The sequence below is a fragment of the Hyla sarda genome, unplaced genomic scaffold (assembly GCF_029499605.1).
Source record: "Hyla sarda isolate aHylSar1 unplaced genomic scaffold, aHylSar1.hap1 scaffold_1493, whole genome shotgun sequence".
Classification (NCBI taxonomy): domain Eukaryota; kingdom Metazoa; phylum Chordata; class Amphibia; order Anura; family Hylidae; genus Hyla; species Hyla sarda.
Window position 1 is genome coordinate 44079 of NW_026608127.1, and position 12953 is coordinate 57031.

The 12953-nt window shown below is 45.8% G+C and overlaps 5 non-coding genes across 5 annotated transcripts; all 5 read left to right on the forward strand.

Moving 5' to 3' along the window:
* Positions 1-1998: 1998 nt before the first annotated feature.
* Positions 1999-2189, forward strand: LOC130308735 (U2 spliceosomal RNA). The gene has a single exon (XR_008857673.1). It is a non-coding gene; the product is annotated as a U2 spliceosomal RNA (small nuclear RNA).
* Positions 2190-4281: 2092 nt separating this feature from the next.
* LOC130308736 (U2 spliceosomal RNA) lies at positions 4282-4472 on the forward strand. Its single transcript, XR_008857674.1, has one exon. It is a non-coding gene; the product is annotated as a U2 spliceosomal RNA (small nuclear RNA).
* Positions 4473-6547: 2075 nt separating this feature from the next.
* LOC130308738 (U2 spliceosomal RNA) lies at positions 6548-6738 on the forward strand. Its single transcript, XR_008857676.1, has one exon. It is a non-coding gene; the product is annotated as a U2 spliceosomal RNA (small nuclear RNA).
* Positions 6739-8830: 2092 nt separating this feature from the next.
* Positions 8831-9021, forward strand: LOC130308739 (U2 spliceosomal RNA). The gene has a single exon (XR_008857677.1). It is a non-coding gene; the product is annotated as a U2 spliceosomal RNA (small nuclear RNA).
* Positions 9022-11107: 2086 nt separating this feature from the next.
* LOC130308740 (U2 spliceosomal RNA) lies at positions 11108-11298 on the forward strand. The gene has a single exon (XR_008857678.1). It is a non-coding gene; the product is annotated as a U2 spliceosomal RNA (small nuclear RNA).
* The last annotated feature ends 1655 nt before the right edge of the window (positions 11299-12953 follow it).

Here is a 12953-nt window from a genome sequence, read left to right on the forward strand (position 1 = left end):
TGCAGCCAAAAAACAAAAGGTGGTGCTGCTGCTGCTTCTGCTGCTTCTGCTTCTGCTTGTGTCTGGCCCCTGTTGGAGCGTCCAGGCACAGGACTTCTGCTGCTGCTGACTAAATGGCCTCCTTAATTGGATCATTTGAGTAGCCAGCACACCTGTGCAGGTAGGGCATGACATGATAGGCAGCTGCCTTGATAGCGGGTGGGTGCTGAATGTTCCTAATTGACAAAATAAGATTAATGCTTATGAAGAAATATAAAATCTCATCCCTTCCCCAATATCGCGCCACACCCCTACCCCTTAATTCCCTGGTTGAACGTGATGGACATATGTCTTTTTTCGACCGTACTAACTATGTAACTATGTAACATAACATGGGGGGGGGGGGGTCTCCTGGCTGTTCACACAGGTGTGTCATTGCTGTACATTGACCATGCATTGCTTCTGTGGTATTGCAAAGGCAAAGACAAATGCTTCCAGCCATCCATTGCACTAATGGATTGGTCATCAGCTGGCTGTCTATGTCCCGCATCAATATAGACCAAAGTACAGAGGGTTAGGCTATGCTATTGTGCACCTACCTGATGCATCAGAAGGTGCGAGGCCCTTGCTAAATTCTGTGCACAGACTTTGAGATCTATGCTTTAGACTGTATCTAAACCTGCTCCAACATGGACTGACATTCTGGCCTACTTTCAGCCGATGCGACTTGTCTGTCGCTGAACAGTCGCTTTTTATGTATTCAGCACCTATGTATAATGTTGTAAAAATGCTCTAGAAGCTAAAGTCGCAGAAATGTCACACATATTTGGCCTGCAACTTTCTGTGCGACAAATTCAGACAGGAAAAATCAGTATAAATCCTTAGAAAATTATCCCCCAGTGTCTCCATCTGCTGGCGGTATTGAATAAGCATTGCTGCACTGATGGGGTATGCATTAGACGAAAAAAAAGAAGAAAAAGAAGAATAATACGCCCAGAAAAGAGGCGAAAAGGAGAAAAACGTAAAAAAACGTGAAAAAAAAGTAAGAGGAAGAGAAGGGAAAAAAAGGTGGAAATGGGTTTAAAAGTGATTTCGGCGGAGAAATATATATATATATATATATATATATATATATATATATATATATGCGCACACACACATATAGATATAAACGTATTCTCCGTTGAGATATTGCAGCCGCTGCTGTGTCCAGGCCCAGGAGCCTTAGCACTGTGCTGTGATGTCACTCAATACCACTGACATCACTAGGTGTAAACAACATCTCCCCTTTGCTGTGTATGTGACTATGGAGCTGTTTGGTGATGTCGTCTATTACGGCCTTCATAGAAGCAACAGGAGATTGTTGCATCCATCTTGAACCCTCAGAACTACAGTGCTATGATGTCACTCACTTCCACAGGCCTTGCAGAGTGTAAACAACAACAACCCAGCTTTGTTGTGTATGTAACCAAAGGGATTTGTGATGTCACCTAGAACCTTCACAGCAGCGACAGCTTTATGAGGAGCATCAGCACTGCTCTGCCTGAGCAGAACCATCACCGCCATAGGTTGTCAAATAACCCGGATTTAACCCACACAGGTAAGTCCAATGGGGTGCAGGCATGTCCTCTATGCTTACAGCTTCCCGTGGGTGTTGGTTTGATACCGTTTGGGGACAGCCAAGGAGGCATCTGCAGGCAACAAAGGTAGGTGTGTGCTTGTGTGTGTGTTTCCTATGCAGATCCTAAGCCCAGTGTCACATGCAAGTAGGAGGAGTAAGAAGGGTTCCTGGCAAATCCGGGTTATGGATTGCATTTAAAAAGGCCCCGTGGGAGTGCAATGGGCCCCTGTCTTGCTGCTTAGCAATAATGGTATGGGTTTAGGTTCTGCTGTGTGTACTGGTGGTTGACTGCCCCCCAGCCCAGAGTGTGCATGGAAAATTGTCTGGCAGCCTCCCTGACAGCAAGCAGTGATAGTGCCCATGAAGGGGACCTTGTTGGGCCCGCCCCTTTCACGGTTATCGCTTCTCGGCCTTTTGGCTAAGATCAAGTGTAGTATCTGTTCTTATCAGTTTAATATCTGATACGTCCCCTATCTGGGGACCATATATTAAATGGATTTTTGAGAACGGGGGCCGATTTCGAAGCTTGCTTCCGTCGCCCTATGCATTGACCCGATATGGCAGTATCTTCGGGTACAGTGCACCACCCCCTTACAGGGTTAAAAAGAAAGATTCCTACTTTCATTGCTACCTGCTTGCTGGCTAGCCAGCTAGCCAGCCCTGTGGGCCTTGCTGCTGCTGCAGCCAAAAAACAAAAGGTGGTGCTGCTGCTGCTTCTGCTGCTTCTGCTTCTGCTTGTGTCTGGCCCCTGTTGGAGCGTCCAGGCACAGGACTTCTGCTGCTGCTGACTAAATGGCCTCCTTAATTGGATCATTTGAGTAGCCAGCACACCTGTGCAGGTAGGGCATGACATGATAGGCAGCTGCCTTGATAGCGGGTGGGTGCTGAATGTTCCTAATTGACAAAATAAGATTAATGCTTATGAAGAAATATAAAATCTCATCCCTTCCCCAATATCGCGCCACACCCCTACCCCTTAATTCCCTGGTTGAACGTGATGGACATATGTCTTTTTTCGACCGTACTAACTATGTAACTATGTAACATAACATGGGGGGGGGGGGGTCTCCTGGCTGTTCACACAGGTGTGTCATTGCTGTACATTGACCATGCATTGCTTCTGTGGTATTGCAAAGGCAAAGACAAATGCTTCCAGCCATCCATTGCACTAATGGATTGGTCATCAGCTGGCTGTCTATGTCCCGCATCAATATAGACCAAAGTACAGAGGGTTAGGCTATGCTATTGTGCACCTACCTGATGCATCAGAAGGTGCGAGGCCCTTGCTAAATTCTGTGCACAGACTTTGAGATCTATGCTTTAGACTGTATCTAAACCTGCTCCAACATGGACTGACATTCTGGCCTACTTTCAGCCGATGCGACTTGTCTGTCGCTGAACAGTCGCTTTTTATGTATTCAGCACCTATGTATAATGTTGTAAAAATGCTCTAGAAGCTAAAGTCGCAGAAATGTCACACATATTTGGCCTGCAACTTTCTGTGCGACAAATTCAGACAGGAAAAATCAGTATAAATCCTTAGAAAATTATCCCCCAGTGTCTCCATCTGCTGGCGGTATTGAATAAGCATTGCTGCACTGATGGGGTATGCATTAGACGAAAAAAAAGAAGAAAAAGAAGAATAATACGCCCAGAAAAGAGGCGAAAAGGAGAAAAACGTAAAAAAACGTGAAAAAAAAGTAAGAGGAAGAGAAGGGAAAAAAAGGTGGAAATGGGTTTAAAAGTGATTTCGGCGGAGAAATATATATATATATATATATATATATATATATATATATATATATATATGCGCACACACACATATAGATATAAACGTATTCTCCGTTGAGATATTGCAGCCGCTGCTGTGTCCAGGCCCAGGAGCCTTAGCACTGTGCTGTGATGTCACTCAATACCACTGACATCACTAGGTGTAAACAACATCTCTCCTTTGCTGTGTATGTGACTATGGAGCTGTTTGGTGATGTCGTCTATTACGGCCTTCATAGAAGCAACAGGAGATTGTTGCATCCATCTTGAACCCTCAGAACTACAGTGCTATGATGTCACTCACTTCCACAGGCCTTGCAGAGTGTAAACAACAACAACCCAGCTTTGTTGTGTATGTAACCAAAGGGATTTGTGATGTCACCTAGAACCTTCACAGCAGCGACAGCTTTATGAGGAGCATCAGCACTGCTCTGCCTGAGCAGAACCATCACCGCCATAGGTTGTCAAATAACCCGGATTTAACCCACACAGGTAAGTCCAATGGGGTGCAGGCATGTCCTCTATGCTTACAGCTTCCCGTGGGTGTTGGTTTGATACCGTTTGGGGACAGCCAAGGAGGCATCTGCAGGCAACAAAGGTAGGTGTGTGCTTGTGTGTGTGTTTCCTATGCAGATCCTAAGCCCAGTGTCACATGCAAGTAGGAGGAGTAAGAAGGGTTCCTGGCAAATCCGGGTTATGGATTGCATTTAAAAAGGCCCCGTGGGAGTGCAATGGGCCCCTGTCTTGCTGCTTAGCAATAATGGTATGGGTTTAGGTTCTGCTGTGTGTACTGGTGGTTGACTGCCCCCCAGCCCAGAGTGTGCATGGAAAATTGTCTGGCAGCCTCCCTGACAGCAAGCAGTGATAGTGCCCATGAAGGGGACCTTGTTGGGCCCGCCCCTTTCACGGTTATCGCTTCTCGGCCTTTTGGCTAAGATCAAGTGTAGTATCTGTTCTTATCAGTTTAATATCTGATACGTCCCCTATCTGGGGACCATATATTAAATGGATTTTTGAGAACGGGGGCCGATTTCGAAGCTTGCTTCCGTCGCCCTATGCATTGACCCGATATGGCAGTATCTTCGGGTACAGTGCACCACCCCCTTACAGGGTTAAAAAGAAAGATTCCTACTTTCATTGCTACCTGCTTGCTGGCTAGCCAGCTAGCCAGCCCTGTGGGCCTTGCTGCTGCTGCAGCCAAAAAACAAAAGGTGGTGCTGCTGCTGCTTCTGCTGCTTCTGCTTCTGCTTGTGTCTGGCCCCTGTTGGAGCGTCCAGGCACAGGACTTCTGCTGCTGCTGACTAAATGGCCTCCTTAATTGGATCATTTGAGTAGCCAGCACACCTGTGCAGGTAGGGCATGACATGATAGGCAGCTGCCTTGATAGCGGGTGGGTGCTGAATGTTCCTAATTGACAAAATAAGATTAATGCTTATGAAGAAATATAAAATCTCATCCCTTCCCCAATATCGCGCCACACCCCTACCCCTTAATTCCCTGGTTGAACGTGATGGACATATGTCTTTTTTCGACCGTACTAACTATGTAACTATGTAACATAACATGGGGGGGGGGGGTCTCCTGGCTGTTCACACAGGTGTGTCATTGCTGTACATTGACCATGCATTGCTTCTGTGGTATTGCAAAGGCAAAGACAAATGCTTCCAGCCATCCATTGCACTAATGGATTGGTCATCAGCTGGCTGTCTATGTCCCGCATCAATATAGACCAAAGTACAGAGGGTTAGGCTATGCTATTGTGCACCTACCTGATGCATCAGAAGGTGCGAGGCCCTTGCTAAATTCTGTGCACAGACTTTGAGATCTATGCTTTAGACTGTATCTAAACCTGCTCCAACATGGACTGACATTCTGGCCTACTTTCAGCCGATGCGACTTGTCTGTCGCTGAACAGTCGCTTTTTATGTATTCAGCACCTATGTATAATGTTGTAAAAATGCTCTAGAAGCTAAAGTCGCAGAAATGTCACACATATTTGGCCTGCAACTTTCTGTGCGACAAATTCAGACAGGAAAAATCAGTATAAATCCTTAGAAAATTATCCCCCAGTGTCTCCATCTGCTGGCGGTATTGAATAAGCATTGCTGCACTGATGGGGTATGCATTAGACGAAAAAAAAGAAGAAAAAGAAGAATAATACGCCCAGAAAAGAGGCGAAAAGGAGAAAAACGTAAAAAAACGTGAAAAAAAAGTAAGAGGAAGAGAAGGGAAAAAAAGGTGGAAATGGGTTTAAAAGTGATTTCGGCTGAGAAATATATATATATATATATATATATATATATATGCGCACACACACATATAGATATAAACGTATTCTCCGTTGAGATATTGCAGCCGCTGCTGTGTCCAGGCCCAGGAGCCTTAGCACTGTGCTGTGATGTCACTCAATACCACTGACATCACTAGGTGTAAACAACATCTCTCCTTTGCTGTGTATGTGACTATGGAGCTGTTTGGTGATGTCGTCTATTACGGCCTTCATAGAAGCAACAGGAGATTGTTGCATCCATCTTGAACCCTCAGAACTACAGTGCTATGATGTCACTCACTTCCACAGGCCTTGCAGAGTGTAAACAACAACAACCCAGCTTTGTTGTGTATGTAACCAAAGGGATTTGTGATGTCACCTAGAACCTTCACAGCAGCGACAGCTTTATGAGGAGCATCAGCACTGCTCTGCCTGAGCAGAACCATCACCGCCATAGGTTGTCAAATAACCCGGATTTAACCCACACAGGTAAGTCCAATGGGGTGCAGGCATGTCCTCTATGCTTACAGCTTCCCGTGGGTGTTGGTTTGATACCGTTTGGGGACAGCCAAGGAGGCATCTGCAGGCAACAAAGGTAGGTGTGTGCTTGTGTGTGTGTTTCCTATGCAGATCCTAAGCCCAGTGTCACATGCAAGTAGGAGGAGTAAGAAGGGTTCCTGGCAAATCCGGGTTATGGATTGCATTTAAAAAGGCCCCGTGGGAGTGCAATGGGCCCCTGTCTTGCTGCTTAGCAATAATGGTATGGGTTTAGGTTCTGCTGTGTGTACTGGTGGTTGACTGCCCCCCAGCCCAGAGTGTGCATGGAAAATTGTCTGGCAGCCTCCCTGACAGCAAGCAGTGATAGTGCCCATGAAGGGGACCTTGTTGGGCCCGCCCCTTTCACGGTTATCGCTTCTCGGCCTTTTGGCTAAGATCAAGTGTAGTATCTGTTCTTATCAGTTTAATATCTGATACGTCCCCTATCTGGGGACCATATATTAAATGGATTTTTGAGAACGGGGGCCGATTTCGAAGCTTGCTTCCGTCGCCCTATGCATTGACCCGATATGGCAGTATCTTCGGGTACAGTGCACCACCCCCTTACAGGGTTAAAAAGAAAGATTCCTACTTTCATTGCTACCTGCTTGCTGGCTAGCCAGCTAGCCAGCCCTGTGGGCCTTGCTGCTGCTGCAGCCAAAAAACAAAAGGTGGTGCTGCTGCTGCTTCTGCTGCTTCTGCTTCTGCTTGTGTCTGGCCCCTGTTGGAGCGTCCAGGCACAGGACTTCTGCTGCTGCTGACTAAATGGCCTCCTTAATTGGATCATTTGAGTAGCCAGCACACCTGTGCAGGTAGGGCATGACATGATAGGCAGCTGCCTTGATAGCGGGTGGGTGCTGAATGTTCCTAATTGACAAAATAAGATTAATGCTTATGAAGAAATATAAAATCTCATCCCTTCCCCAATATCGCGCCACACCCCTACCCCTTAATTCCCTGGTTGAACGTGATGGACATATGTCTTTTTTCGACCGTACTAACTATGTAACTATGTAACATAACATGGGGGGGGGGGGGTCTCCTGGCTGTTCACACAGGTGTGTCATTGCTGTACATTGACCATGCATTGCTTCTGTGGTATTGCAAAGGCAAAGACAAATGCTTCCAGCCATCCATTGCACTAATGGATTGGTCATCAGCTGGCTGTCTATGTCCCGCATCAATATAGACCAAAGTACAGAGGGTTAGGCTATGCTATTGTGCACCTACCTGATGCATCAGAAGGTGCGAGGCCCTTGCTAAATTCTGTGCACAGACTTTGAGATCTATGCTTTAGACTGTATCTAAACCTGCTCCAACATGGACTGACATTCTGGCCTACTTTCAGCCGATGCGACTTGTCTGTCGCTGAACAGTCGCTTTTTATGTATTCAGCACCTATGTATAATGTTGTAAAAATGCTCTAGAAGCTAAAGTCGCAGAAATGTCACACATATTTGGCCTGCAACTTTCTGTGCGACAAATTCAGACAGGAAAAATCAGTATAAATCCTTAGAAAATTATCCCCCAGTGTCTCCATCTGCTGGCGGTATTGAATAAGCATTGCTGCACTGATGGGGTATGCATTAGACGAAAAAAAAGAAGAAAAAGAAGAATAATACGCCCAGAAAAGAGGCGAAAAGGAGAAAAACGTAAAAAAACGTGAAAAAAAAGTAAGAGGAAGAGAAGGGAAAAAAAGGTGGAAATGGGTTTAAAAGTGATTTCGGCGGAGAAATATATATATATATATATATATATATATATATATATATATATATATATGCGCACACACACATATAGATATAAACGTATTCTCCGTTGAGATATTGCAGCCGCTGCTGTGTCCAGGCCCAGGAGCCTTAGCACTGTGCTGTGATGTCACTCAATACCACTGACATCACTAGGTGTAAACAACATCTCTCCTTTGCTGTGTATGTGACTATGGAGCTGTTTGGTGATGTCGTCTATTACGGCCTTCATAGAAGCAACAGGAGATTGTTGCATCCATCTTGAACCCTCAGAACTACAGTGCTATGATGTCACTCACTTCCACAGGCCTTGCAGAGTGTAAACAACAACAACCCAGCTTTGTTGTGTATGTAACCAAAGGGATTTGTGATGTCACCTAGAACCTTCACAGCAGCGACAGCTTTATGAGGAGCATCAGCACTGCTCTGCCTGAGCAGAACCATCACCGCCATAGGTTGTCAAATAACCCGGATTTAACCCACACAGGTAAGTCCAATGGGGTGCAGGCATGTCCTCTATGCTTACAGCTTCCCGTGGGTGTTGGTTTGATACCGTTTGGGGACAGCCAAGGAGGCATCTGCAGGCAACAAAGGTAGGTGTGTGCTTGTGTGTGTGTTTCCTATGCAGATCCTAAGCCCAGTGTCACATGCAAGTAGGAGGAGTAAGAAGGGTTCCTGGCAAATCCGGGTTATGGATTGCATTTAAAAAGGCCCCGTGGGAGTGCAATGGGCCCCTGTCTTGCTGCTTAGCAATAATGGTATGGGTTTAGGTTCTGCTGTGTGTACTGGTGGTTGACTGCCCCCCAGCCCAGAGTGTGCATGGAAAATTGTCTGGCAGCCTCCCTGACAGCAAGCAGTGATAGTGCCCATGAAGGGGACCTTGTTGGGCCCGCCCCTTTCACGGTTATCGCTTCTCGGCCTTTTGGCTAAGATCAAGTGTAGTATCTGTTCTTATCAGTTTAATATCTGATACGTCCCCTATCTGGGGACCATATATTAAATGGATTTTTGAGAACGGGGGCCGATTTCGAAGCTTGCTTCCGTCGCCCTATGCATTGACCCGATATGGCAGTATCTTCGGGTACAGTGCACCACCCCCTTACAGGGTTAAAAAGAAAGATTCCTACTTTCATTGCTACCTGCTTGCTGGCTAGCCAGCTAGCCAGCCCTGTGGGCCTTGCTGCTGCTGCAGCCAAAAAACAAAAGGTGGTGCTGCTGCTGCTTCTGCTGCTTCTGCTTCTGCTTGTGTCTGGCCCCTGTTGGAGCGTCCAGGCACAGGACTTCTGCTGCTGCTGACTAAATGGCCTCCTTAATTGGATCATTTGAGTAGCCAGCACACCTGTGCAGGTAGGGCATGACATGATAGGCAGCTGCCTTGATAGCGGGTGGGTGCTGAATGTTCCTAATTGACAAAATAAGATTAATGCTTATGAAGAAATATAAAATCTCATCCCTTCCCCAATATCGCGCCACACCCCTACCCCTTAATTCCCTGGTTGAACGTGATGGACATATGTCTTTTTTCGACCGTACTAACTATGTAACTATGTAACATAACATGGGGGGGGGGGGGTCTCCTGGCTGTTCACACAGGTGTGTCATTGCTGTACATTGACCATGCATTGCTTCTGTGGTATTGCAAAGGCAAAGACAAATGCTTCCAGCCATCCATTGCACTAATGGATTGGTCATCAGCTGGCTGTCTATGTCCCGCATCAATATAGACCAAAGTACAGAGGCTTAGGCTATGCTATTGTGCACCTACCTGATGCATCAGAAGGTGCGAGGCCCTTGCTAAATTCTGTGCACAGACTTTGAGATCTATGCTTTAGACTGTATCTAAACCTGCTCCAACATGGACTGACATTCTGGCCTACTTTCAGCCGATGCGACTTGTCTGTCGCTGAACAGTCGCTTTTTATGTATTCAGCACCTATGTATAATGTTGTAAAAATGCTCTAGAAGCTAAAGTCGCAGAAATGTCACACATATTTGGCCTGCAACTTTCTGTGCGACAAATTCAGACAGGAAAAATCAGTATAAATCCTTAGAAAATTATCCCCCAGTGTCTCCATCTGCTGGCGGTATTGAATAAGCATTGCTGCACTGATGGGGTATGCATTAGACGAAAAAAAAGAAGAAAAAGAAGAATAATACGCCCAGAAAAGAGGCGAAAAGGAGAAAAACGTAAAAAAACGTGAAAAAAAAGTAAGAGGAAGAGAAGGGAAAAAAAGGTGGAAATGGGTTTAAAAGTGATTTCGGCGGAGAAATATATATATATATATATATATATATATATATATATATATATGCGCACACACACATATAGATATAAACGTATTCTCCGTTGAGATATTGCAGCCGCTGCTGTGTCCAGGCCCAGGAGCCTTAGCACTGTGCTGTGATGTCACTCAATACCACTGACATCACTAGGTGTAAACAACATCTCTCCTTTGCTGTGTATGTGACTATGGAGCTGTTTGGTGATGTCGTCTATTACGGCCTTCATAGAAGCAACAGGAGATTGTTGCATCCATCTTGAACCCTCAGAACTACAGTGCTATGATGTCACTCACTTCCACAGGCCTTGCAGAGTGTAAACAACAACAACCCAGCTTTGTTGTGTATGTAACCAAAGGGATTTGTGATGTCACCTAGAACCTTCACAGCAGCGACAGCTTTATGAGGAGCATCAGCACTGCTCTGCCTGAGCAGAACCATCACCGCCATAGGTTGTCAAATAACCCGGATTTAACCCACACAGGTAAGTCCAATGGGGTGCAGGCATGTCCTCTATGCTTACAGCTTCCCGTGGGTGTTGGTTTGATACCGTTTGGGGACAGCCAAGGAGGCATCTGCAGGCAACAAAGGTAGGTGTGTGCTTGTGTGTGTGTTTCCTATGCAGATCCTAAGCCCAGTGTCACATGCAAGTAGGAGGAGTAAGAAGGGTTCCTGGCAAATCCGGGTTATGGATTGCATTTAAAAAGGCCCCGTGGGAGTGCAATGGGCCCCTGTCTTGCTGCTTAGCAATAATGGTATGGGTTTAGGTTCTGCTGTGTGTACTGGTGGTTGACTGCCCCCCAGCCCAGAGTGTGCATGGAAAATTGTCTGGCAGCCTCCCTGACAGCAAGCAGTGATAGTGCCCATGAAGGGGACCTTGTTGGGCCCGCCCCTTTCACGGTTATCGCTTCTCGGCCTTTTGGCTAAGATCAAGTGTAGTATCTGTTCTTATCAGTTTAATATCTGATACGTCCCCTATCTGGGGACCATATATTAAATGGATTTTTGAGAACGGGGGCCGATTTCGAAGCTTGCTTCCGTCGCCCTATGCATTGACCCGATATGGCAGTATCTTCGGGTACAGTGCACCACCCCCTTACAGGGTTAAAAAGAAAGATTCCTACTTTCATTGCTACCTGCTTGCTGGCTAGCCAGCTAGCCAGCCCTGTGGGCCTTGCTGCTGCTGCAGCCAAAAAACAAAAGGTGGTGCTGCTGCTGCTTCTGCTGCTTCTGCTTCTGCTTGTGTCTGGCCCCTGTTGGAGCGTCCAGGCACAGGACTTCTGCTGCTGCTGACTAAATGGCCTCCTTAATTGGATCATTTGAGTAGCCAGCACACCTGTGCAGGTAGGGCATGACATGATAGGCAGCTGCCTTGATAGCGGGTGGGTGCTGAATGTTCCTAATTGACAAAATAAGATTAATGCTTATGAAGAAATATAAAATCTCATCCCTTCCCCAATATCGCGCCACACCCCTACCCCTTAATTCCCTGGTTGAACGTGATGGACATATGTCTTTTTTCGACCGTACTAACTATGTAACTATGTAACATAACATGGGGGGGGGGGGGTCTCCTGGCTGTTCACACAGGTGTGTCATTGCTGTACATTGACCATGCATTGCTTCTGTGGTATTGCAAAGGCAAAGACAAATGCTTCCAGCCATCCATTGCACTAATGGATTGGTCATCAGCTGGCTGTCTATGTCCCGCATCAATATAGACCAAAGTACAGAGGGTTAGGCTATGCTATTGTGCACCTACCTGATGCATCAGAAGGTGCGAGGCCCTTGCTAAATTCTGTGCACAGACTTTGAGATCTATGCTTTAGACTGTATCTAAACCTGCTCCAACATGGACTGACATTCTGGCCTACTTTCAGCCGATGCGACTTGTCTGTCGCTGAACAGTCGCTTTTTATGTATTCAGCACCTATGTATAATGTTGTAAAAATGCTCTAGAAGCTAAAGTCGCAGAAATGTCACACATATTTGGCCTGCAACTTTCTGTGCGACAAATTCAGACAGGAAAAATCAGTATAAATCCTTAGAAAATTATCCCCCAGTGTCTCCATCTGCTGGCGGTATTGAATAAGCATTGCTGCACTGATGGGGTATGCATTAGACGAAAAAAAAGAAGAAAAAGAAGAATAATACGCCCAGAAAAGAGGCGAAAAGGAGAAAAACGTAAAAAAACGTGAAAAAAAAGTAAGAGGAAGAGAAGGGAAAAAAAGGTGGAAATGGGTTTAAAAGTGATTTCGGCGGAGAAATATATATATATATATATATATATATATATATATATATATATATATATATATATATATGCGCACACACACATATAGATATAAACGTATTCTCCGTTGAGATATTGCAGCCGCTGCTGTGTCCAGGCCCAGGAGCCTTAGCACTGTGCTGTGATGTCACTCAATACCACTGACATCACTAGGTGTAAACAACATCTCTCCTTTGCTGTGTATGTGACTATGGAGCTGTTTGGTGATGTCGTCTATTACGGCCTTCATAGAAGCAACAGGAGATTGTTGCATCCATCTTGAACCCTCAGAACTACAGTGCTATGATGTCACTCACTTCCACAGGCCTTGCAGAGTGTAAACAACAACAACCCAGCTTTGTTGTGTATGTAACCAAAGGGATTTGTGATGTCACCTAGAACCTTCACAGCAGCGACAGCTTTATGAGGAGCATCAGCACTGCTCTGCCTGAGCAGAACCATCACCGCCATAGGTTG